The 23,929-nt window shown below is 39.2% G+C and overlaps 1 long non-coding RNA gene across 4 annotated transcripts in view; it reads left to right on the top strand.

The window, feature by feature from the left end:
- LOC306814856 overlaps positions 1-23,929 on the top strand; it is a 102,119-nt gene that overhangs the window by 10,143 nt on the left and 68,047 nt on the right. For 2 of the 4 annotated variants that reach the window (XR_013777262.1, XR_013777263.1), the window contains exons 2-3: positions 2,449-2,708; positions 3,006-4,257. This is a non-coding gene — a long non-coding RNA (uncharacterized lncRNA). Of the gene's footprint in view, positions 1-2,448; positions 2,709-3,005; positions 4,258-23,929 lie in introns of those variants that run through there. The other 2 variants (XR_013777260.1, XR_013777261.1) reach the window with 2 other exon arrangements.

The following is a 23,929-nucleotide window of genomic DNA, read 5'->3' as shown; positions in this document are numbered from 1 at the left end:
AATTCATTTGCCAGTGGTTATTTATTTTATGCACTTAGAAGGCCACAACTGGAGTACTGTGTCCTATTTTGGGACCCCAGTACAGTAAAGTTGTTGCCAAAACTTGGATGAGGTCAGCAGTGGGTGCTTTGAGCGCATAACGTGTTCTGACTGAGGGTAATGAACTTGATTGGCTCAATTTTCAAGAGACTTAATTCTTCACCTGCAAAATGAGGGCTGTTTAAGATCAAGCCCCACTGCTACCAGGGGTGTGAGCTTGAAGGACGAAAGACAGTCCCAGCCTGCAGAAAATAGGTTCTAAGTAGGTATAAGGCAAAAAACTTAATTGTGGGAGTGATTAAATTGGCACAGGTGCCCTATGAAGATATTTAATGTTGATCCCTGGAGATTTCTCATTGCAGGCCAGTCATTGAGCAACCTAATCCAGTTGGGGGCTCATTGGAAACCTGCTTTGAGTAAGAGCTTGGACCAGACAACATGCAGGGACAACTTAAGTGATTCCACTTAAATAAAGGATAAATGTGAATGAGGTGAGGGGATGGACATATAAAAAATTCCCAGGTGCTAATCACTTTCTATGGATTTTGTGTTATTAAAGTCTTTTTCTTCTATTTATTAATGTTAAAGATCAAATGTTTCAAGTGGTACTTCAGATAAAACCCAATTCTATCAATAATGTGTGTCTTTAGAAAAAGCTTAATTTTTAAGATTTTAAGTTTGTTTTGGATTTTTTTCCCTATAAGTAGATAAAATATATTGAAGTACAACTTTAAGTACATCAATGTAACATTTTATGTCTTGTCATGTGTTTATTGCATTTCAGACCAACCATTGCAATTATCACATCTGAGTCTGGGAACATTAGTGATAAACAGTGAAACTTATTATTTAGCTAGGCCTAAAAATAGACTTCATTCTCTATCTTTATCAGTCAACAACACCTGTGATGGAATTCTAGTTTCATTTCCCCTTTAAGTGCAGAAACCATGAAATTACCCAGAAGAGTAAGATACAGAGAAGAATTTTTATTATGAAAAATAAGTGCTGGAAAGTGTAAAACACTTTGCACCATCTACAATCATTATATCCTTGAGTCTACCCTCCTGTAAGAAAGAAAGGGGCCAACCCACCACGTGTGGAGATAACATCAATGGAGAGGAATCAATTTTTGATAATGACAATTATATTTACTTTTAAGCAAAGATGTTTTGTTTCAAACATGTCGGGTAGGAGCTGATAATGGGAAATCCAGAAAGCTAAAATAACTTTAAAGCTTATTCTGCAAAGTTCATTTAATTATCTTTTGTTGTATTGCACTGTTAGGGCAGGGAAAAACGACAATGTTTGATTTATTTTTTCTTTGAATTTGGACCCTGAATTTGTTTACAACACAATCTCATGTGGAGGTGTGTTGAAGAGAGAAAGCTTTTGGTCTTTTGGATGGACTATAAAACATGCTGTCTTGTTAATTTCCTCCCTGCTTTTCTTATGTAAAAAGCTTCCAGCTGTTTTCAAGAAATGATTAGGTGTTGGTTATAGTAAGAGAGATGGAAAATTCAGACAATTCAAGAAAAGGTATAATTGGGTTCAAGTTATGGAATGCCACCCATCTCCTGAGAGATGGGGAAGAAGGAGAAAGAAAATGGGAGAAAAATAAAACACCTGACTAAAATTGTTCCATGGGCAGCTATGCTGTTTATTTTTTCCATCCATTTCCAGATCTAGACCCTGCAATTACTTGAGAATTAAATAATTTAGCAATTATTTAAATAACAAATTATGTAAAGCTTAATTAAACATAATACGCCCATCAGAAACATGAACAAATGTAGAACAGCAGGGAATAGATCTACCCACACAAATTCTCTTTCTTCCCCAAAGACCTAGCACAGATAATTGCCTTCCTTTTGGTCCAAGTGACTAGAAAACATTTGGGGCTTTTAAGGATATTCTAGCAAGGAAGAGACCAAGCAGTGAGCTGAGTTAGTTTGTTCTGGTTTGTTTGTTTGCAATAATACAGAAAAATTAGATTTTTTTTTTCCTTTTTTTTAGCAGAAGAGTAATCAAATAAAATCCTCCTCATAGTATTTTAGTTTAGGACCAGTCCTGGTTTTGTACTTCTTTTTATGCTCAAGCAAATCTGATTTTTTTTCCTGCCCCATCAGAATCTCACTTTTTTTTTCTAACTTAAGTGCCCAGCATCCATTCAAACTTCAAATAAAGATGTATAAAATCCCTTTCACCTATAGCAACAGAATTCCTTTGCCTGTTCAGTGAGGGGAGATGTATGAACCAGGTTCAATGAGATTTAATTCAGTGTCTAACAATACCCATTGCACTAGTCTAAAAATTCCCAGGCAGGTTTTATTGAAAGATAAAGATGTCCTGAAGCTAGGCCATAGAAGAAAATACCTTCCATCACTCCTTTTATTTTTTTTTTTTTTTGAGTTTCAGGTGGACCAGCACATTTGGCAGATGCATTAACACTATGCCATAAGAATTTTTTCCAAATGGGTAGCTCTCACACTATTCAGATCAGAGTTTATGCTGTTAAATATCACCTAGAATCCAACAGACTATTTATTAAGGTCAAAGAATTGTCAGTAACCACACATTCTCAGGAGGCAATGAGTGAAAATCAAAGCCATTGTCAGCTTTTCAAGTCTGGAAGGGGAAATCTCATTAAGATCACATTGCAATGCAATAAGGTGAGTAATGTGTGGATAACAACAGAGAGGTCTAAACACAAAATCTGTGTCCTAGGATCATGACCAGATTTAGATCGGATGGAGCTGCCTTGGCTATTGAAGCAATATGATTATCTTAACCAACTGGGAAACTAGCTAAGGTATTTTTAACAAGATAAAGAAGCATAAAAATGTGAGAAGGCATTATTGCTAAGTGGGATTGGAATTCAATTGAAGAGGTGAGTTTTTTATAGGGGGGCTGGAACAGCAAGTGTGAGTCCCAATGTTAAAGTTATATTGTCATCCCCTTTTTTCCAGCTTGCCCCTCCTGGAAATCACCAGCTTCATGGCAAACATCTGGTTGATGACCAGCAAAGCCACTTTAGCCACTGCAGTTTCCAACCCATCACAGCAGCAATGTAAAATTCAGCCTACATTCAACTCCTGTTTCTGTTTGTGAGATGTAGTGGTCACCCATTGAAGCAGCTGCACTTGGCTTAAAATCCCTACCTGCACCAGATGGAGGATGGCTGAGCAGATAAAGGAGGATGAAGCAGGGTTGCAGTGGAATAATAGTTTGCAACAACAGAGTTTAACTGTCAGAAAGTCACACAAATTCTATAAAATATATGGAAAGATGAAATGGAAGGCTGCCAAGATATAATCTGTCTAGGACATGGAAAATTAAAATTATTTGTTTTTACAAATCTGCACAGCCACTACACAGGTTTTTGTGAATTTCACCAAAACTGGAAAGAAATTATTTTTAATTACCCTTACCCATGTGAAACCTTCTATATCATGGGAAATGCTCTTTGAGAATGTGGCACTGATGGAACCTGTATTAAAAATGTGCTTTAAGTCAAATGGAAGGGAGAGCAAAAAAGAATGAAGTACAGATTGTAAAGAAAGCAGTTGTCATTTGATGTGATCTTGTTCAAAGTTGCTGTTGCTTCACCCCTTTGCAATGTTTTAGCCAAGGCGTTCAGGATTAATACAAACCCAAATCCTGGGATATTTTTATTGTCTTAATAATCTTCTTTCTGAGTGATGGTTGAGACCCTCAGAATACATAAACCAGAATATTTATACTCTGTTTATGCCTGCTGTATAGCTACCAAATTACTATTTTTAATTTTTATTTTTATTTTTATTTATTTAATATTTTACTGTGAGTAAAAATTGACTAATACCAATGCTGCTTTGTTGATATTGTGTATGATTTTGCTGTCGTTGTTTTGATTTGGATTTTGGTTTTTTCGAAGATGTTTGCTGTTTCAGGTATCATGTTTCAATCTGTATCCCAGTAATAATCCCACAGCAAATCCACACTGTAGGTTTGTGTTCAGTGTACTAGAAACAAAATTCAGCAGCATAGATGTTGGAAAGGTGTCCTTTATTATGTGTACATTTCTTTGAGATAAGGGGATATCTTTAGGAGAATATTTAGGTATTTGCCTGCAAACCAGTCCCTGCAGTATTCTAAGATAGGTCCATGTCTTGGGTTGCACTACAAGACGTGGCCAGAAATGTGTATTCTGTCACCAACTGTTGAAGCCAGGTGGGGCAGTGATTCCTTATCTCCGTGGCACATACTATCTTCTTTACCGTCTTTAAGACAGGTTGGACAATCATCTTTATCTCTTCCACAACCCATCCTCTGAATCATCTGCTAATGGGCCATTAAGTCCCACTGTGTGACTGATAAAATAACATCATCCCACTGGGAGATGCTCCAGCCAGGGGAGGAGCCAAGCCTTTCCTACCTAGACAAAAACTGAGATTTTGGACAGCAAGGTATGTTCTTTCCACTGGGTTTCAGAGGAAAACTGGACCTTTCCACATTATCCCTGGACCTTCAGAGGAAAACTGCACCCTTCTACAGGATCACTGCTTCAGCTGAACCACATCTGCCACTGCAGGAGGATGCAGCCACCATTTAATGGGACTGCTACCAACACCCTGACTGACAGGGTGTCAGGTTGTATTCTGACTCCGTCAGTGTTTTTGGGATTGCTCTTTGTAATACTGTATTTCTATTTTAATTTTTCCCAGTAAAGAACTCTTACTCTTAGTTCCCTTATCTTTGCCTGAGAACCCCTTAATTTCAAAATTATAATAATTTGGAGGGAGGGGGTTAACATTCTCCATTTCAAAGAGAATCTTCTGCCTTTCTTAGCAGACACCTGTTCTTCAAACCAGGACAGTCCAATAACAGTAATACGGCTAAGCTCCCTTTTGATTTTAGCTGATATGATGCAGCAGTTTCCATTAGAAATCTTTTAGGAGATTGTCCTGTACCCCAGCTATTTTCATGCCAAATTCTTACCAGATCAAATCAAAGTTCTGGATGTGAGCTGCTGTTGCTGAAGGGTACATGCCGCGTTTTTGATCACTACTGCTGTCAGTTTTGAAACTGTGACATTTGTTATTGACAATATCCATGAGTCAGAGTGTTTAGCACAGCATGTGCACAGCACAGTGTCCCATGGGTTCTTGAGATGGCTGCTTTATGGCTTGCCAAATCATGGTTTCAGGCAGAGCAAGTCCTGAACTGTGCAAACAAGTCCTGCACCTCTCTCTCTCTATTGCACATATTTATCCTTTTATTTCTGAAATCAGATCTGAGGAATTCAGTATGCTTAGCTCACTTTAGAGCACAACAGGCATTGCTTAAACTGACTGATGTCTTGCACATGAATAGTGAATGAAGGTCAGATAAATCTAATGTGTGAATGCCACTCCCCTGTTGAAGCAAAAACTTGGGCAACCCAGGCTTGATAATTTATCTAGTGCAGCATTTTTGCAGGTAGCACAGCTCTGTCTCTGCTGAGTGCATTGTCATCAGTGCCTTTGTCCATACAATCATTATTAACATTATAAAAGCCACATGAGGCCCCAATCCTCAGCACTTCACCAGTGCCACTACAGTCAAGAGCCCTGTCCTGAAGAACAGTGTGGGTCCATGGGGTACAATACTTCCTTTGTCTAGATTCAATAGCACAGCAGAAAAAGAAGATTCATATGTACTTGTGTGAGAGAAGGCTTGGACTGGTCACAGCCAGTTTGATGTGCATTTTATTTCTCTTATTTTCCTGTTCTGCTTTAACTGATTTTATAGGTGCAACTGAATATTCAAGCAAGGTTGAATTTTTATGCCTGAAATTGTTTGTTACACATTTATACTGAGGTATTATGTCTACATACTGCTATTGTAAACAGGATTGTTTTGTGTCATACAGAAATTTGTGAACTTGTTTTATTGGCTCTTGTCTCTGGCACAATAAAATCCATCTGTACTTGGAGCAAAGAGATAAGGCCTGGCTGAATACAGGACTATTCCTCTGTAAATTCTTACTCTCTTTCCATGAACTAAGAGTTGTTCTTTATCCCTGTCTGTTATCTTGTCTTCGTGGTCTGGATAAGTTTTTGGAGTGTAAGAATTCAGTCAATATTAATTTTGTTGCTGTGTTCTGCTCAGTTTAGGACTGTTTCTGTGACAGCTGGAAATTATTTTTTTTAATGAAAAGTGTTTGGCTCTGGAGGTTTTCTTGAAGAACTGTTGTTATTTCCATAAAATGAGAACAAATGCAGTCAATTATTTTGTTGAACCTTTCTGTACTGCAATTCTGTTCACGTATGTATAGTTACTGTCTAATTGGATATGCACTTGTTGTCCAGCTAGCTGATTTCAGACAGACCAAAGAATGCATTGCTATGTCCATAAATGAAGTGTTATGTTTTGCTTTATACCAGACTTATTTCGTGTCAGGATGTATAACAATAAACAGCTAATCATATATACAAAATTGCAGAAATTAAGCTCTTTAAACACTTTCCCACAGTTATGACGGAAGAGGATGAAGTCTCACATGATTTCTGGTAAGTCATGTTGAACAGCAGCTAACACTGCAGCATTCATTTTACATTTAATTTCTTTGTCACTACAGTTGACCCTGCCCTAGATGAGACAATGTTAATCACAGAGGAAAAAATGAGCCCAGAGTCTATTTTTTAAGTACAGCTCTGCAGTGAAAAGGATAGGATTTTATGTCTGTGGCTTATTTTGGTGTTTGAGTTGCTGAAGTACTGACAGAACTATCTATAATTCAGTGATAAAAACTGTAACACTATACATGTGAATGGCTGCTGTTCAAGCACCAGGACATCCTCAGGCTAGACCACTGATATCAACAAATATTTTTATCCCCATCTGACAGATTCTGAAATTGAAGAAGGGAGCAACTATCTCACCTCAGGTCACACTGCAAGTTATAAAGCACCCATGAGTGCTTAATATATGTTATATAATACTCTGTGAAATTCAGCAAATGTATTTAATATATATAAAACATTCACTGGTAGTTTCTAACTTTGCTGTGTGATTCACAGCTGTGCAAATCTCACCTTCAGTTTCTGAATATCTAAATAGTAAAGCCATCAGTGTTTATATTTTAATATTTTGAACTTGTGTTACTTTTTCTATTCTGCCCTCTGGCTGTTCTTTCTGTGCACCTGGCAGCTGCCATGTTTTAAAGGTACCATCTATAGCTACATCAACCTATCTGCTGTGGGCACAAATGAAAAAAAAATTCTGAGAATTTAAAAAAATCTTCTGCAGGTTGTTCTTGAAATTACAGATTTGATCCATGAATCAAGTAAAACATTTTAATCTGTAAATTATTCAAAAGTCTATGGTTCCTGACAATTCTGTCAGGCTAATATTTTATTCTGGAATTCATACACATACAACAAAGAAGCGATTAAAACCAAAGAGCTAGTAAAGTGATCTGGTACTCATTCTTTCTGAAGGTATTATACCACAAATGTAAACAGATCTGAGGATATTTAATTAGGTTTAGATTTCAGGTGGGACATATCCAAAGTAAAATGTGAATACAATAATAAATTGTTTGTATCTTTGAAAACAAAGCCTGTGGAGTCATGCATAACACATTTATTTACCACGAGGAGAGAGAATATTTGCTTCTAACTCATTTATAAAATTCTTCCCTTCAGCAATATGGAAGCAATTTTGTGGTCAGTGGGATCTGTTGATGTCCTTTCCTAGTTTAAGTGTTAGATATTGTACGTGAGGCATGCAGTCCTGTGTGTAATGTACTCCATCTGTTACAAGACTGAAAGGCACATTTGGTGCACGCGCCTGCCAAATGAACTGCTGTGAGCTGCCAAAAGTGTGAGATGTTAAAAGGGAGAGGTTGAATTTCCTGATTGTCTAATGCCTGCGAATGTAGCAACAGGAAAATAATTTCTAGTGTGGCACTCAGTGGCAGAATACAAAATTATTTATATTCCACTGTCTTTGGTGTTTCCAGCCATTTCCCTACCTTCCTCCCCTGTCCACAGTTGTCTCTCTCAGCGGTGAGCGGAGGTTTACTGCCACCAGGCATTACTCACTCTCTCTCTGAGGTGCACAATCAGGCATCCTGTTTTTCCCTTGGAATCTCCTTGCCTTCTGTTTCAAAAATATCACTTCTCTGCTAGAAGTCCTGGCTCCCAGCAGAGCTGGGATTTTTTAAGCCTAGGAGCCAGACCAATGGGAAAATTCTGGGTGCATGATGCATCCAGTTAAAGCAAGGGAAGCTTGAAACAGCTCCAAGCTCCCTACCCAGTTCAGGTAGAAAGTGTGCCCACAGTCACAGACTAATGTATCTCTGTGCTTTTCCTCAATTCCTCCTGCTCTGTTCAAGGATGGATTGAGACAGGAGGACGTGGCACTCAGACAACTGCAGGCTGCTGGTCCTTTGCCAAGGTGTGTTCTCCCTGCTCTGACTGCTCCTCCACTTTCCTCCGTGGAGGAGTTAGCCCTTGGTCAGTGGAGGAGTGAAGGAGAGGACATAAGGGTTTCAGGGCAGGGCTTGGCCTCTGTTTCTTCCTGTGGCCTGTAGGGCACAAAAGATGTTCCCCTTCTCAGCTTCACCATAAGGAGAGGGCCATGGAAGACTTGTGCAGGACTACATCATATATATATATATATATATACACATATATGATAATTCAAAATTGTAGAAGCTTATAATATGTTTAAATAAGTAAAAGCAAAAAAACCCCATAGCTTATTTAGCAATTTAATAAAAGTAGAAAAACAACTTATAATAGAACACATAAAAATATAACTTATTAGATACAACTTATAGCAAGACACATTAAAAAAATTTAGTTACTAAATAGAAGCCATAAAACCAATATATATAATGTGAAAACCCACTAAATCAAAACTTTAGTGTTGTAAAAACTCAATAAAGCAAAACCTTTTCATTATGAAACCAACAAGCTCCAAAAAACAAGCTCCTAATTTAGCCAAGACAAACTAACTGAAGAACTAGCCAAACTTCCACTACACCTGCCAAAGACAAGGGTCAAACAGTAAACACCTGAGGAAGACCTCTTTACTTATCTAAACACCTCCACCCACCACCACCAGGAGGTGTAGCACCCAAAAACTAATTACAATATAAAGCACAAAGAAGCAGAGAGTAGGCAGACAGGGAGGTGTGGGTCTATGAGATCTATATATGTTTAAACTTAAAACCAATCCTAACCAAATACACATATAAAGTAAAAATACCCACCATACATCTCCAACTAAAATAAAACATGCCACTTTACATTTTTAACTGGCAAACTCTTTATTCCACAACACAGTGCAAGGGACAGATCATTTGCAAATATCTGAATATCTGATATTTAGAGTGCTTTGCTATTTGATTCCCTGAGGATCATGTTTATGAACAGAGGACATATGGTGATGGATAATAGATGCAAAAGGACAACACACTGATGTCAGCAAAACAACAGCAAGGAGTGGGTTGGTGTACAATGAAATCTGCAACAGCCAGATCATTTCTCTTTCCTGCTCCCTCTGTTTTTTCCATGAATAAAAGATAAGTCTGTCAAGGCTACGGTCTAGACTGCATATTGGAGCAATTTCTGCTGAAACAATGGGGCCACAAAACAGATTGCATTGAAACTTGAAGGTTTTAACAGGTTTTAAATTCTGGTTTCCCTTTCAAGAATGTTTGCTTTTGGGACATTCTGCTTGAATGGGTAGTTCTAGGATGTGTTGAAAGGATTGGGATTTCCTTCTGCCTGTGCAAACAAAGCTGAAAGCTCTGATTTAGATAGAACTATTGTGTGCATTAATTTAATTGAGAAAACACAATCAGCTATAATGAAAGAAAAGTATTTCTGTGCTGTAGAGCAGGCAGGTGTTGCACTTGTCAGGGATGGATTATGATGATGACAGGATCTACCCTAACACAATTTGGCATTGTCTTTCTTTTTGCTACTTCTCATGGGGACTCATGTTGGTAAAAAACCCCAACCAACATTACAAAACCAAGAGAAATTAATGATGCATAAAATATAAGAACAGGGCAAAATTACATCTGACCCAGAACTATTTCTAGATGGTCAGTGAGGTCACTTGTGAGTAATGGTGACAAAGCTCAGGAAATTATATAGCTATCATAGACCAGAATTTTTTTAGGTAGTCCAGTACAAATTAAATTTCAGGTGTCAGTTCTGACCCTAAGTGCTCAGTTTGGTAACAGGTAGTTTCACCTGCACCTTGTCTCTTGACTGCTTCTGGATGAAAGGCACATAATGGGAAAAGACTGTAGCATCACAGCAGCTCTCTGCTGCTTGGAAAGCTGCATAGCAGCTGTGGAAACTCAGTATAATTTCACATCAATGTAATTTAACATCAGCAGTAACGCTGATCCACCTTGGGCAAAGAACTGGAATGGCTCCAGGGTTGGCTGATCCCCCCTCTGGCTCAAATCCTATGAGATACAGAGCATGAGTAATCCCAAGGATCCAGAGAGAACAGTAGCTGTTTGAGGATTATAGATACATCTCTTTGGTATCTAGTGATGAAACCAACTTTTATACCCTAGCCAAGAAATTTGAGGCCATGGTGTTAGCTGCTCCTTTTATCACAGATCTGTGCATGAGTGGGAGAAGCAGGATGACACATGCAGGTGTTTCACATGAGGACCTAACAGCAAAAATGACAGAGCAAAGAAGGAATTTTCCAAATTGACAAAACAGTGTCATTCACATAGGTTCAGAGGGGGGCTGAAAGCACAATTAGTATCATAAAACCAGACAAAGTAAGAACTTGCCTAAATCCAAAAAATCAATGAAAACCACAAAATGTCAGCTTATGGGTGTAGTGTGAGAATTTTTCTAAATTTCAGCTTGTACAAGTATTTTTCAGCTAAGTACACGATATCAACTCGCTGATTCCATAGCCTGAACTCCTAAAACTGTTGTTCAAGACTCCCAGGGGGTTTCAGCAGGAGTAACCCTCTGGTTATTAGGCTCCTGGACCCAGATGTCAAGCTTTGCACTGTGAAATAACTGCAATTGCCTCAGCAACCATGTGGTGTGGGAGAGATCTTTCAGGATATGCTGCCTGGGGAAAAGAATTATTAATACTGCAGTAAGCAGTGGTGCAATATTCTGCAGCACATCACAAACAAAAAACCCCCAGACTTTGAAATGAATTGGATTTCACCATAAACTGAAATAAATTAATTATGTTTACCTACATAGTCAGTGACAGATGAGTTGAAAGTGGAAGAAAAGAGTAGGCAACTGTAAAAGTGACCAGGCTTCCTCAGATGAGACTCCCTGAAAACTGAACTGGTACACAGACTCCTTTGCAGCTGACTATGATAAATAAACAGATATCTCATTTCTTTCAGACCAGTTTATGTGCTGAGATGTAGAGGAGTGTATATTTCTCTGATTCAGAAGGCATTGGGAAGAGTGGAAAGAGGAAAACCTTGGTAAGTTAAGAATTAAGTGCCCCAGTATTCAGAAGCACTTATAGAAATTCTGAGAGTAATAAACAGTCCATAACCATGATCATTGCAGGAGAGTAGGGTGGAGGGTGATTTAAGTACTGAGTAACCTCAGAAGATTCAATTCCAGAAAGAAAAAGAGACAAGTGAAGGAAAGCTAGAGGCAGAAAGTGATAGCCAACGCTGTGATTAACACTCCTTTGTAAAGTCATCTCTGTGTGGACGTGGTAGCTGACCTTCAGCTGCTGAGAGGCACTGGCTGAGTGAGAAGAAGTGTGAGAAGGAGTGTGAGAAGGAGAGTGGCTCACCTGGCCATTCTGGCTGTTCAGTGTGGTTGGCTTCCTGCAGCCCATCCCCTTTCCCCCAGGACGATGAGCTCATAGCAGATACTCTTCCACTTGGCCGTGTGCCACAGACTGAAGTGGATTTGGAATGTGATCTGTATTAGCAACAAACTCGTGCTATACTGAGGCAGCCCTTGGTATATTGCTTTTGCTGTAATGCGTCTCAAATAATTATGATTTAATTGTGATACAGTCATTCAGGCTAACCTATGGCTGCATTATCTCATGCTTTCTTGTGGGCAGATTTTACTCAGCCGGTTTGGCAACTGTCTCAGGAGCAGGACATGTTAAAATTCTTCTTCCATTTGTCTGCTCACATTATATTCCTGTCTGATACTGTAACATTACACATGGTTCTCAAAAGGTCACGCCAGTCTTTTTGCCCTGTCTTTCTGTAATTCAACCTGCTTCCATCTCAAGCAGCACTGAAGCAAAAGTACCTCCTTTGCACCTAACCACATACTTCAATGTGCCCAAAATATACAAACATTTCCTTCCCTGATGGTAAATAACTTTTCTCTTTCTAAATTGGGTTGTACATACTGCTCACAAAATGCAGACCAAAAGAACAACTGAAATGCAATGAAAAGAGAGAAAAATGCAAAATGAATTCTCTTATTGTGGCCTATTAAAAATCTTTGCATGTTACAGAAAGCTGCAGCTGGGATTGTCCTGGGGCCAGGGTGTGGGCTGTCCTGATACTTCTGTGGCAGACACAAACGTGGTCACACTCCTGTTTTCACACTCAGACTGCAGCAAGAATTATAGCAGCACACAATAACAAAAGAGCAAAATCTAAGTGCAGCAATTTACCGTAAGTAGTAATCACTGCTGACTACCTCTGTAAGAAGAAGAAAGACATTTATTCAAGCCTGTGGTTACATATGTATAGGTACTCAAATACATCTACAGATGTTTGTTACCCACTAGGAAAGCTGTTGTTGAGAGTGGGATTGTTGAAATTGGGCTGCAAGAGGCATTTTGTGTAGAGATTGCTGCTGCCAGCCTAGTGGAGCACAGGCTGAGTAGTTCTTAAAATGCCTTTCAATCGATATTACAATTGTAATGCAGGCACACATTTATAAGTGCATGTGAAATAAAAGTCTGTAAGTCAACAAGAACAAATGAATAATGCAGGTGCAAATTAGAGACTTTGTTGAGGCAATAGCCTCTGACAATCTAGGTGGCAACAGAAAAGCCACAATTGGCAAGGTAGAAACCAATGATTTTATATTGGCTGCAGTGGTAAGCAATGGAAGGAAATCTGTCCTTCCCTGACATTGATTTCCACTCCAGATCAAATTTTGTTCCCTGCTATCTGACTATTTAAATTATTATTCTCTGGCAAGGTCACCTGACACAGCTGTAGAATTACTATGTGCAGTAAGGTACAAGGACAGGCAATATACATCATAACAGCATCTCCTGCTCTAGTCCCAGTACAATTGTGGGTTGTGAATCAGGAAAAAGTAGATGAGAAGGAGATGTACTATCATTTGCTATGACTCACAGCTTTTAGGAAACCTTGTTAAACAAAATTTCCAGGTACTGCATTAATTTTCTTGAAGTTTTTTTTCAAATATATTGCTCTTTTTGCCACAAATTAAGTATTTTCAGAGACATGAAAATTCAGCTAATGCATAATAGTGAAAAAAAGAGTAAGATACAGTTTTATAATTGAGAAAAATGAGCAGAAACAGTCCCTGTTTGGGTTTTTTAAAAATTTTATTTTTGTCAAGGCCTGAGGAGATGGATAGAGGTATATTGCCATAAGAGTGACTTTTGTAAGTGTATTTATATTTTAAGTGCATGCTTTCCTTTCTGTGTTTGGGGGCTTTTTGTCTTGTTTTGTTTTGTTTGTTTAATTGTTAGGGGATTTTTGTTGGGTGGTGGGTTTGGGTTGTTTTTTTGGGTTTTTTTTTTGGGTTTGTTTTTTTTTTAGTTATTTTTTTGTTTTGTTTTATTTTGGTTCAGTTTTGTTTCAGTTTTGTTTCTTTGTGTGTTCTTGGATTTTTTGTTTGTTTTGTTTGGGGATTTGGGGGAGTTTTCTGTTTGATTTGGTTTTTATTTGTTTTTGTTATTGGTTGGTTGGTTTTGTTTATTTTCAGTGGAGTTTTTTCTGTTTGTTTTTTAATTTGTTAATTTATTCTTTCAGGATTCTCCACCTCTCTCTTTGGGTTCCTCCTGTCATCCTGGTTTTGGCATTTCTCAGGATCATTACCGGAAGCAGAATTTATGACAGAAAGAGTAGAAGAGGACTATCTACAATTAAACTTCACTTTTAATTGCTAATCAGCATTAGGAAAAACAGTAATATGTTTGTAGTTTGCAGGGAATACAAGGTAATTTTATCACTTGTGTTTGTTTGTCATTTAGAAGTGCACATAAGTCCCAAGCATTACTGCAACCTAAGAATACAAGACAGTAAATAAAAGTCAGGAACATCCCTCAGGACCTTACAAGCAAATTCAATGTACTCGCATCAGACACATCCAACTGGATGAAAAAACAACATTGGAGGGAACAGGGAAAGTCTTCATAGTATAAATGTTTTCATAATTATTTGAGAAACACAGCAAAAATTTTTTACAATAGAGGAGCCAGATTTGAAGAGAAAATGTATAGGAGCATGAAGGGATAGTTTGAAGTGAACTAAACAGGAAAAGAGAAACCTGATTTTCCAGCTGCCTTTTCTTGGGTATGTTAACAGGCTGCAGGAAGGAGAAGAGGATAGGACAACACAGAAAAGGGGTTGTGTTAGTTGCAAGGGTCTGTGCCAAGCAGGGCAGCCAGATACTGTAGGTGACTTCTGGAAGTGTGTGAAGATGTGGAAAAGGAGGAAAAGCATGAATATAGAAATGAGGATCAAGCAGCAAACAAGAGAAGAACAGAGATGGCAATAAGGTAGGAAAATATGCCTAAGGTTGAATAGGACAAGTGGCCAGGAGGAGGTGAGAAAATCTTACTTGGAATAGAGAGTAAGAACAGGAGGATGGTGGATATAGTGCTGTGAGAAAGAGAACAAGGAACTGTAAAGGAATGAGGTGAGGAGGAGGAAGATACAATAAAGAAAGAGGTAGTGCAAGGAGGAAGAAGGAAGCACTAGGAGGAAGAAGAGGCAAAATTGTGAAAGTCTGGTGGAACAGTGGAGAAGTGATGCCCAACAAGCACTGAATCACTTGGGGAAGAAGAAAGTAGCACGAAGAGTAACCACTGAACACAGGAGGTGAACTGTCTGCCAGAAGAAAGCCTGAGCATCCAGCTCCTGAGCGAGCCAGTGAGGTGCTGAGCATTAGGTTTGTGAAAATGGAGAGCAGAGGAACAGCTGGCTGCTGTACCTGTGGCTGGCCCTGGGAGTCTGTCAGCTGCCAGCCAAAAAGTGGCTATTGGCAAGCGTCCCATCCGTGAATAAGGACAGAATGTGGCTGTGTGTAAATACTTTTAAGGGTGAGTGATAAACTGATCTGATTTTGATGTTAGGAATGGATTACGTGTGGGCCAGGACTCTGGCCTGATTGACACTATGGGGAAAATCAAGGAAGAAGAATGCAGAACTGTCTTTCCAGCCATTTCCATGTCCCTAGAGTTGGAAGTTCCTGATGTGTGGGGTAGGCAGGTTGGTAGCAGAGCACTATTCTGCTATTCAAAATCTCTAGAAGATATCAGCATCCAGTTGTGCTCTCTTTTAATCCTTTTCCAAGTCTCTCTCAAGTTGAAAATGAACAGCCCAAAGTGGATACCACATTTTCTGTTGCCAAAAGTGGTTTATCTTTCAACAGCAGTGTGATGTGAGGAACTGATTCAAAAGATTTGACTGAAGCAGTGGTTGTTTAGACATAACCAACCCCAACTTTAAACTAGCCTGCAAGCTATCTGCACTTATCAGCACAAGGCATCAAATCAGGAATTATTTTATCTGAATCAGATTTTTTATGGAGACTTGATTAAAAAGGGTGACTGAAAAATGCAAATATTAGATTTGAAATGTCATGACATCAACCTAATATATTTCTGAATTATTCAGTGGGACAGTGCAGTATTGGTAGATGATGTTTAAATTATTAAAAGCATAATTTTCCACTTTACAAGCAAAACAGTTTTTATAGGAACCTTCCCATTTAAAGTGATGAGACTGAATGAATTTGTTAAGAACTCCAAACAGTTCACTGTATTATTGGTAACAAACAGAGGTATTTATTCCACAATTTACCCAAACTATTCTAGTTCCTGGGTTTTAATTTTTTTGAGAAAAGGGGTAAGTCAGTACTTGCGCCATAATTTTTGTGTGATTTTTCTTTTTTTTCAGTTAGTTAGTGGTTATTGCCTGAAGTGTATTACTTACACAGTGTGGTACTTACACAGTACCACACAGTACCACAGAAACACATAAGTAATACTAGATCTTATGCTGAAGGATGTTGTCATTTCACCAAAACAGATATGAGCCTAATGTTTTCATCTCAAAATCCACATTTCTGTCTGCCTACCTCTGTTTGGTTACTTGATTTACCATGCATATTTTTAATGCCTGCATGACTGTACTATCTGGCCAGCCTACAAATGGATAATATTCTACATTTCTTTGTCATTTTGGACCCAAAATAGATCAGGCTCTGTAACTATAGTGATGATCAGTGTTGGAAAACATGCCACATTGATTACAGCATGCATACATGGATATTTCTTACTGTTTTTCACAGCAAAAGCCAGTTCCAGCAGGAAATGTCCTGCCCCTCCCTTCCAGGCACTCGTCCCAAGAGCCCTCAGAAGAAATCAAGATTTGCCATCAGGATGAGCTGCAAAAGTGATGTCATCCAGTGGGTAAATTTTTCTGATACTGACCCTGAGTATTAATCTGCTTATGGGTGCAAAGCACAGGCTGGTGTCATAACGTGCCATGTCAGGCATTTTGGGATGCTCCACTGACATGACTGACAGCTCCCCTGTCACTGACCACTGCAGGACACCACATCCTCCCCAGAACAGCCCAGGATCTCCTTGTTTTGGAATTTCAGCTTCAAACACAAGGGGAGGTCATCACTGACAGAAAACCTCACAGAATCTGGCAGCTGCTGAAGAAAACTGAATTTCAGCACCTTCCCAGTGAGAAGTGTTTTCGTGCTGTAAGATTCTACTTGGACAGGTAGATGAGAAATCAGTTAAGGTGCTGGCCCTGGAAGTGTTTCATAACCCAGAATTCCCACTCAGGTATTCCTGTGAGGGTTTTTTCCAGTCAGGTGTGTGTTGGCCCAGAGCCTGAGATGGCAGAGATTGTCCTTTCAGCTTGAGGACCAAGTAACATTTGAGAGAGGAAGGCTGAGCAACCTCTATGGCTTTCACACTGCTGGAGTGTGAGCAATGTCTGAGCAATGGCTCTCAGCCTCTAACATTAACAGTTGATAGCCATGAATTAATTTGAAAATTCTGATTTTTGCCTATTCACTGTGCCTTTAACAAAATCAAATCTACTGTGCCAAGTAGGATGGTGCATAAATAAATAACTAACTCATAGCAGCTGTGAAGTCAGTGCTTGCCAGAACTGTATATAGCAGTTCCCAGAGACCACTGGGAAGTTGTAGAGGAAAAATAGTTTTAGAATAACATTTTAAAGTACAATTTTTAATCAGACTAATAACTTACAGTGTAACTGCATCTGTGAAGTTGTTTAAGTAGAATAGATGTGGAATAAACAGAATATTGACATCAAGCAAACATATAATGAGATTGATGAGAAATATACTCTTTTCCACACTATCCATCTTCTAAGCACTAAAGATTTGGGGAAGTGGTTCAGACATCATCCTGCTCCCTGAAATTTAATACTAATTCCTTTCCACCCCATTCCTGATTTGTCATATGAAGGACTGTGACTCATGGGATCGTGAGCCTTGCTAAAGCAAGAGAAACTATTGGCTTCTGAGTACGGTGTGCTTAATCTTTTGAAGAAGTGAAAAATATGTAATACTAAATGCTTTGAATTCTCATTGCTATTACCAGTTTAGGGTGAGTTTTTTAAATTCTCATTGTTTAGCAGTTCCCACTGTGACCCTACTGACAGGACACCCAAGAACTTTGTGCTTGGTATATCTATCTATTCTGGAAATCTGGCCTCAGTTATGGAAGCTAAGAAGTTTTGAAAGTCTGTCCATTTTTCCAGTTGTTAAACTTATAACTGAACATGTAATAATAAAAGAGTCACATATTTATTTAAAAATATAGGTAAGACCTGAGGTGACAACCAAGGTGATCAGAGGGATGGAGCACCTCTCCTATGAGAAAAGGATGAGAGAATTTTGGATTGTTCAACCTGGAGGAGAGAAGGTTTTGGTCTTCCAGTGCCCTAGGAGAGCCTGCAAGAAGGATGGAGAGGGAGTATTTATGAGGACATGGAATGACAGGACAAAGGGGAATGGATTCAAACTGAGAGAAAGTAGGTTTAGGACAGATATTAGGAGGAATTTCTTTGCTGAGAGGGTGGTGAGGCCATGGCACAGGTTGCCCAGGGAAGTTGTGGCTGCCCCATCCCCAGAGGAGCTCAAGTCTGGGTGGGAAAGGGGCTCTGAGTAAACTGGTCTTGTGGGAGGTGTTGCTGTCTATGGCAGGGTGGGGGGTGGAACTGGAAAATCTTTAAGGTCCCTTTCAACCCAAACCATTCTATGAATCTTTGGTTGCTGCACCCAGTTCCAGACCCTGATACCCGTTGTGTGAGGTACAAAACCTGTCTGCTAACTGGTAGTCTTCAGGAGGAGAAGGAGCCCTCTTTCTTGTGTGGGCAGTGACCTGCTTTCAGCCTTGACACTCAACAGACTCTTGACTTTCTTTGGAATGGCAGAGTCCACCTGCACCTCTGCTGCCATGGTGGGACAAGACTCCTGAGCCTGCAGGGTCTCTGAGGAGATCCCCCACTGTCTCCCTTATCCTCCTCAGGGCTGCACAGCCTCTTCGTGTCCTCACATGGAAACTGATGAGAGGCAATTGGATTTCAAGCAAAATAATTTGATTTATTTGAGTTTATTGGAAAAAGATGTTAATTTGATTTCCAAATCAACTGGTGAATCTGAGTTGTGGATTCAGACCTTGTGTCCCCCACTCTTCATAATTTTAAAGGGAGTTTTTTAGACAGTGGAATCTTCTTAAAGCATCTAAACTTGATACACAGAAAATGTAGTCAAATTTGAAAATCTCTACCCCTCAATAAGGCAAGCAATGTACACAATGCTCATGAAATAGCAAAATATTGAGGCAATCTGGGCCAATTTGCTTAAAGAGGAAAACAATTCTAAATTGTACCAGTAATTTAAAAAAAAATTACAACCCAGATGATATAGTCATTAAAATGTGATTGTGATATTCTGAAATCAAGACAGAAATTAGTTTTGCAAAGACACAGGTCTCACACTGTATGAAATGAGTGACTAAGTAGGGGTCCTAGGTTGGTACTTAAAGCTACTGGAGTTCTTGGGGAGGACTAATAGCAGGTAAATGACCTCATGTTTTCTTTTTTTCTTGGTGGCATACAAATGAACTGAATACAAAAAATATTTTGATTAATTGCATTAAATTATCCCATGAGTTATAATTATGCATTTCCTGATTATAATTGTACAACTCCTCAGAGTAGCTGATGTGATGGAGAAAAGAATTGACCTTTAGTTTTTGATTTAAAGTCCCAGTTTTAGAATAAGTGAAATATCTGTGTCTGAATTAATTATTATATTAGTAATAAGATAAACTATAGATTTGCTTTTCATTAGCACTACAGAACATTAGTTATTCAGTACACTCTGTTATGTGTACTAGTCATTCCTAAGTGACTAATTACAGGGATGATTCATGTGATATTTGAAATGCTGATCTCACTGCTCATCATTGCCATGAAATGTGGATAATTTCATGTACAGTCTGGATGATGGTATTGAATGCTATGTGATGTAAATATGTCACAGCCTGATATTTTCTGATTGCCCTTATGGCAGAGTCTTTGAAATATTCATTTGTAAGTTATCACTGTCATTGATTATCAGCGAATTTCCCTCAACTCTTTTTTTGAAGTTCACTAATTTATATGTGTAATTTGTTTGTGGAGCTGAGGGAAGACAACAGTTTTCCATAAAAAGCTGGAAATTTGAAAGAGAGGGAGTAAGAGTTCATTTGGTGGATAGTTGTAAGAGCCAGTGTACACATTGGAAAACCAAGTTCTCAATTTTGGAGCTCCAGATCTGTGTTTTCTTTCAGAATTTAATTTTGAAAGCCAAAACTTCTGTCTAGACCTCACGGTGCTAAAGCAGTTTTTATCCTTTCTGGAGCCAACGAAAATATTTGATGTAGCATAAAAGACTGTTGTAAAATACTTATTTTAGGAACTGTGTATCCTAATTTTGGCAAATGACATCAAAATATGCCAGTAGACACATACTGGGTGTGCTGCTGTTGGATGCACATGCTGTAATCAGCTTTCTCTTGGCTGGCCACAGTTCTGAATGAGTCTTTGGGTGCATTGGGTGTGATCAGTGGGTGCCTGCAAAGATTCCTGGCTGAGGTGGGGAGCATCCCCTGGGCCTTGATGGACCTCACTGGTAGTGAATTCAGCAGAAGCTTGTCTCAGTCCCATCTGCACAGATGCTGAGCTGGACAAGATGCTCCCATTGCACTGCCTGCCCCAGACCTGAGGTGTCTCCAAGATTTACTCAGCACTGTGGTTAGACAGAGGTCACGGGGCTTGAATGTTTTGACTGAAGTCCTGCTGGTGATTTATTTCAGACATCCAAATCCTTTCATGGGTCTGAGTCATAGGCATGGATCTGTGACATGAAAGCTGAGAGTAGATTGTTGCATCTTTATGGGGACAAGGTTCTGGACAGATATTAATTTTCAGATTCATGGCTGGTCAGTCTCTGCTGGGAAGGGTTAAATATCATCCTTGTGGTAATTCTCTGTTCTGTGGATTGAAATGCTGCACAGGAATGGAGCAGATCCTCCTCCCCCCCATGAAGATGAATTTCACCCACAGGGATTGGGAGCTCACTGGGAAACAGCAATGATATTAGTAATTTTCTAATGTGAGCTAAGACCATCATCTCTCCTGTATTACACAAGGAAAGAGGGATATTTCTAGTGAATCAGAGAATGATTTAAATGCCATGGGTATAAACAAATTAAATAATCATGTAAAGAAAGGCAAACATTTTATACCTTTCAGACAACAAATACAGAGAAATTGATCAGAGACTTGTCATCCACGTTGTCTTCTGCTGCTCTTTTGGTTTTTATTTTGGTTAGTTTAAGCAGTGACATTTACTCATGAGTTTATACTAAATGAATATGTGATATTCATGAGTCGTTGATCTTAGCGTGGTATTGGGAATGAAAATCTAATTTTTATCAACACCAATCTTCAAGTAAGAAAAGGCACTAGCCAAGCTAGATGGCCTTAGTTGTCTTTGAGCAAGTAATAACAGGAAAAGTGACAATGAAGACCCCAATTAAGCAAATATGAGAAAAGATATACGAGAATACACACAGATCATAAACACTTGCTATTTTGTAATTGCTATATTACACCAAACACCAAGCCAGAGGGCTGTAGATCAGACTATAACATGTGTCTCATTTTGTGAAAAACATGTGATGGAATGGAATAGGAGAAAGAGAGAAAGCTCTCATACAGAAATCTGGCACAGTCAGGATGTTTGCCAGACCCTTAGGGCTGGTGAGAAAGACAAGGCTCCCTTGTTCACTCTCTCCTATGCCAGTGGCATTGGCATGTCTGGAATACTCTGCCTGTGGTCACGCTTGTGAGCACAACCCAGCAGCTTCCCTTCATCTCTGTGGGGGTCTGCAAGACCCAATCTTTGTTTAGTTCATGGCCCTCAAACAGTGAGCTTTGGGTGGAAAGAGCCAAAGAGAAAGAAAAGGTGAACTTTCCATCTTGCTCAGTGGAATTGCAGTCTCATGCAACTTGAATCCTATGACTTTATCTACATTTTTCTTTGTGAATGGTGCCAGAAAAAGCTGTGAACAGCACTGGGATTGACTTTCTTCCTTATTCACATCACTGCAGCACTGAATGCCCACAGGAAGGCCGTGGCGAGCCTGGCAGCTCTAAGGCGCATGTTAAGATGTCCAGCAACAAGCCAAGGTTTTGTGGGTGGAAGATAAGAGCTGTTGCTTCAGAGCAGCAGAGGTCTGCACTTTGCACAGCTGCATTTTATAAAAATGTATAAATAAATAATCACATGTATAAATATTTTCGTTTGAGACTAGCATATTCGTCATGAAGGATACTTAAAATTTTGTACCTTTTTTTCTGTTCCATAAGTAATACAGTGAAAGAAATCAGAATCTAATATAAGAAAGCCCACATAATTTTTTTGCTTAAGATGATCTACAGATCTTTTGTAGTATGAAAATACACTATTTTTACTTTCTTTTTGTTTTCTTCCTTTTTTTTTATAGTATTCTTAACTGACTTTATCCTGGCCCAAGATGGATGTTTTTAGGACATGCAGAATTACATATTTATGGAACTTAAGTACCAAAGATGTACAATTTGTTCTTTAAAATTTGGCTCCCCTTGTAGTCTTCACTTATAAAACCAGATAAATAGAAGAACACATGCCTGGCTGAAATGCACAATCCTTGCAGTTCTGACTAATTGCTTCCTCATTGCAACTCCTCCTTCAACACTCCCTTCCCTGGTTTCGTTTCAAGACTGTGAAGACATTTTTGCCTGCTTTTATGTTTGGCAAAAGACTGAAGACAATTGCTAGATAAACTTGGTCACCACTCTGAGGGCTAAAAGATCAATAGCTACCCAGGCTTCTGCATGATGCCAAGACAAGAACTTGACCAGAATAAACTATCTTCCCATTAAGCCAAGCCTTTTATGTGGAACACTTTTGATAAGTCAGAAAGAAAGAAAAAAAAAAAATTTTAAATTTTAAAAACCACGCTCAAACTACCCCAGCCAAGAATCTGGGGAGTAATTTGTGCATGGCAAGCTCATGCAGGTAGGCTAGCATGCTTACCAGAGAAGGAAAATGCTGAAGCAGCAGTTACATTGCCAGCAGTGGGATATGCCAACACTGCCACTATTTTTGGAGGCAGATATATGGCAACAATCAAACTTTTCCAGGAGATGTGAATCAGTCTTGTTAACTATCAAAGAACATGGTCAATGGACATGCTTCCTTAAGGTTTTGATTTATTAACTTCTACTCTGAAGCTTAAAAATCTGAACCAGTAGCATGCTCAGGTTGCTTATGTGTTTACCATGCAGTAGTTAATGCATATCCTACTATCATTTGAATATGCCTGTTCTAAAGTACTGCCTTCAAAAGGTAATGCTCTGGCCATGCCAAAAGAATTTTGCCAGGATAACAGGTTCAGAAATGCACAGAAGCTATCCAATTTTATTTGAAAGGTGAATTTTAAAATGTGGAAGTCCAGGGAATTTGGCGAGAAAAGGTTGAACTTTAGCCTGTGTTTGTTTACATAAGGAGTGCTTTCCTGGAATGTGGTCACCTAGATGTTATGCATTAGCAGCAGAGCTATAAAGGCAAAGATTTGCAGTTTACACATATATCAAAGCCACCGTGGCCTCCCACTCACCTGCCCCAGGGGAAACAAATGATTATTCAGAAAAAAATGTTATTCCAGTAAGGTCTTCTGTCAGTAGGTCAGTTGGGTAGGGCTTCATGTTCTTCTTAGCTTCACAATCTTTCCGAGCAAATTCCTTGCTGTGCAAACCTAGATGAGTACTGGTTTTTTATTCACAATATCTGCACTTGGTGGTCATTTTCTTGTGTCAGACTTGAGTGTGTTAAGGACACTTTGCTGTCTGACCGTGCAGGGGCTCTGTGAGCCACACTGGCACCACCTGCTTGGGACTGACCCCCTCTGCAGCAGCAGCCCCAGGGAGGTGATGGATGCCCTGCTCAGCTCCCTGCACACCCCACACAGTCAGACCATTTCCCTTACTGCCTTGACTTCAGGCTTCCCACAGCAGAGTCTCAGACCTCTGGGTCCTTAAAATAATATAATCATTGTGCAACAGCAGATGTGCAAC

The sequence above is a fragment of the Erithacus rubecula genome (assembly GCF_903797595.1).
Source record: "Erithacus rubecula genome assembly, contig: SUPER_Z_unloc_2, whole genome shotgun sequence".
NCBI lineage: Eukaryota > Metazoa > Chordata > Aves > Passeriformes > Muscicapidae > Erithacus > Erithacus rubecula.
This window is presented reverse-complemented; position numbering and strand designations above follow the sequence as displayed.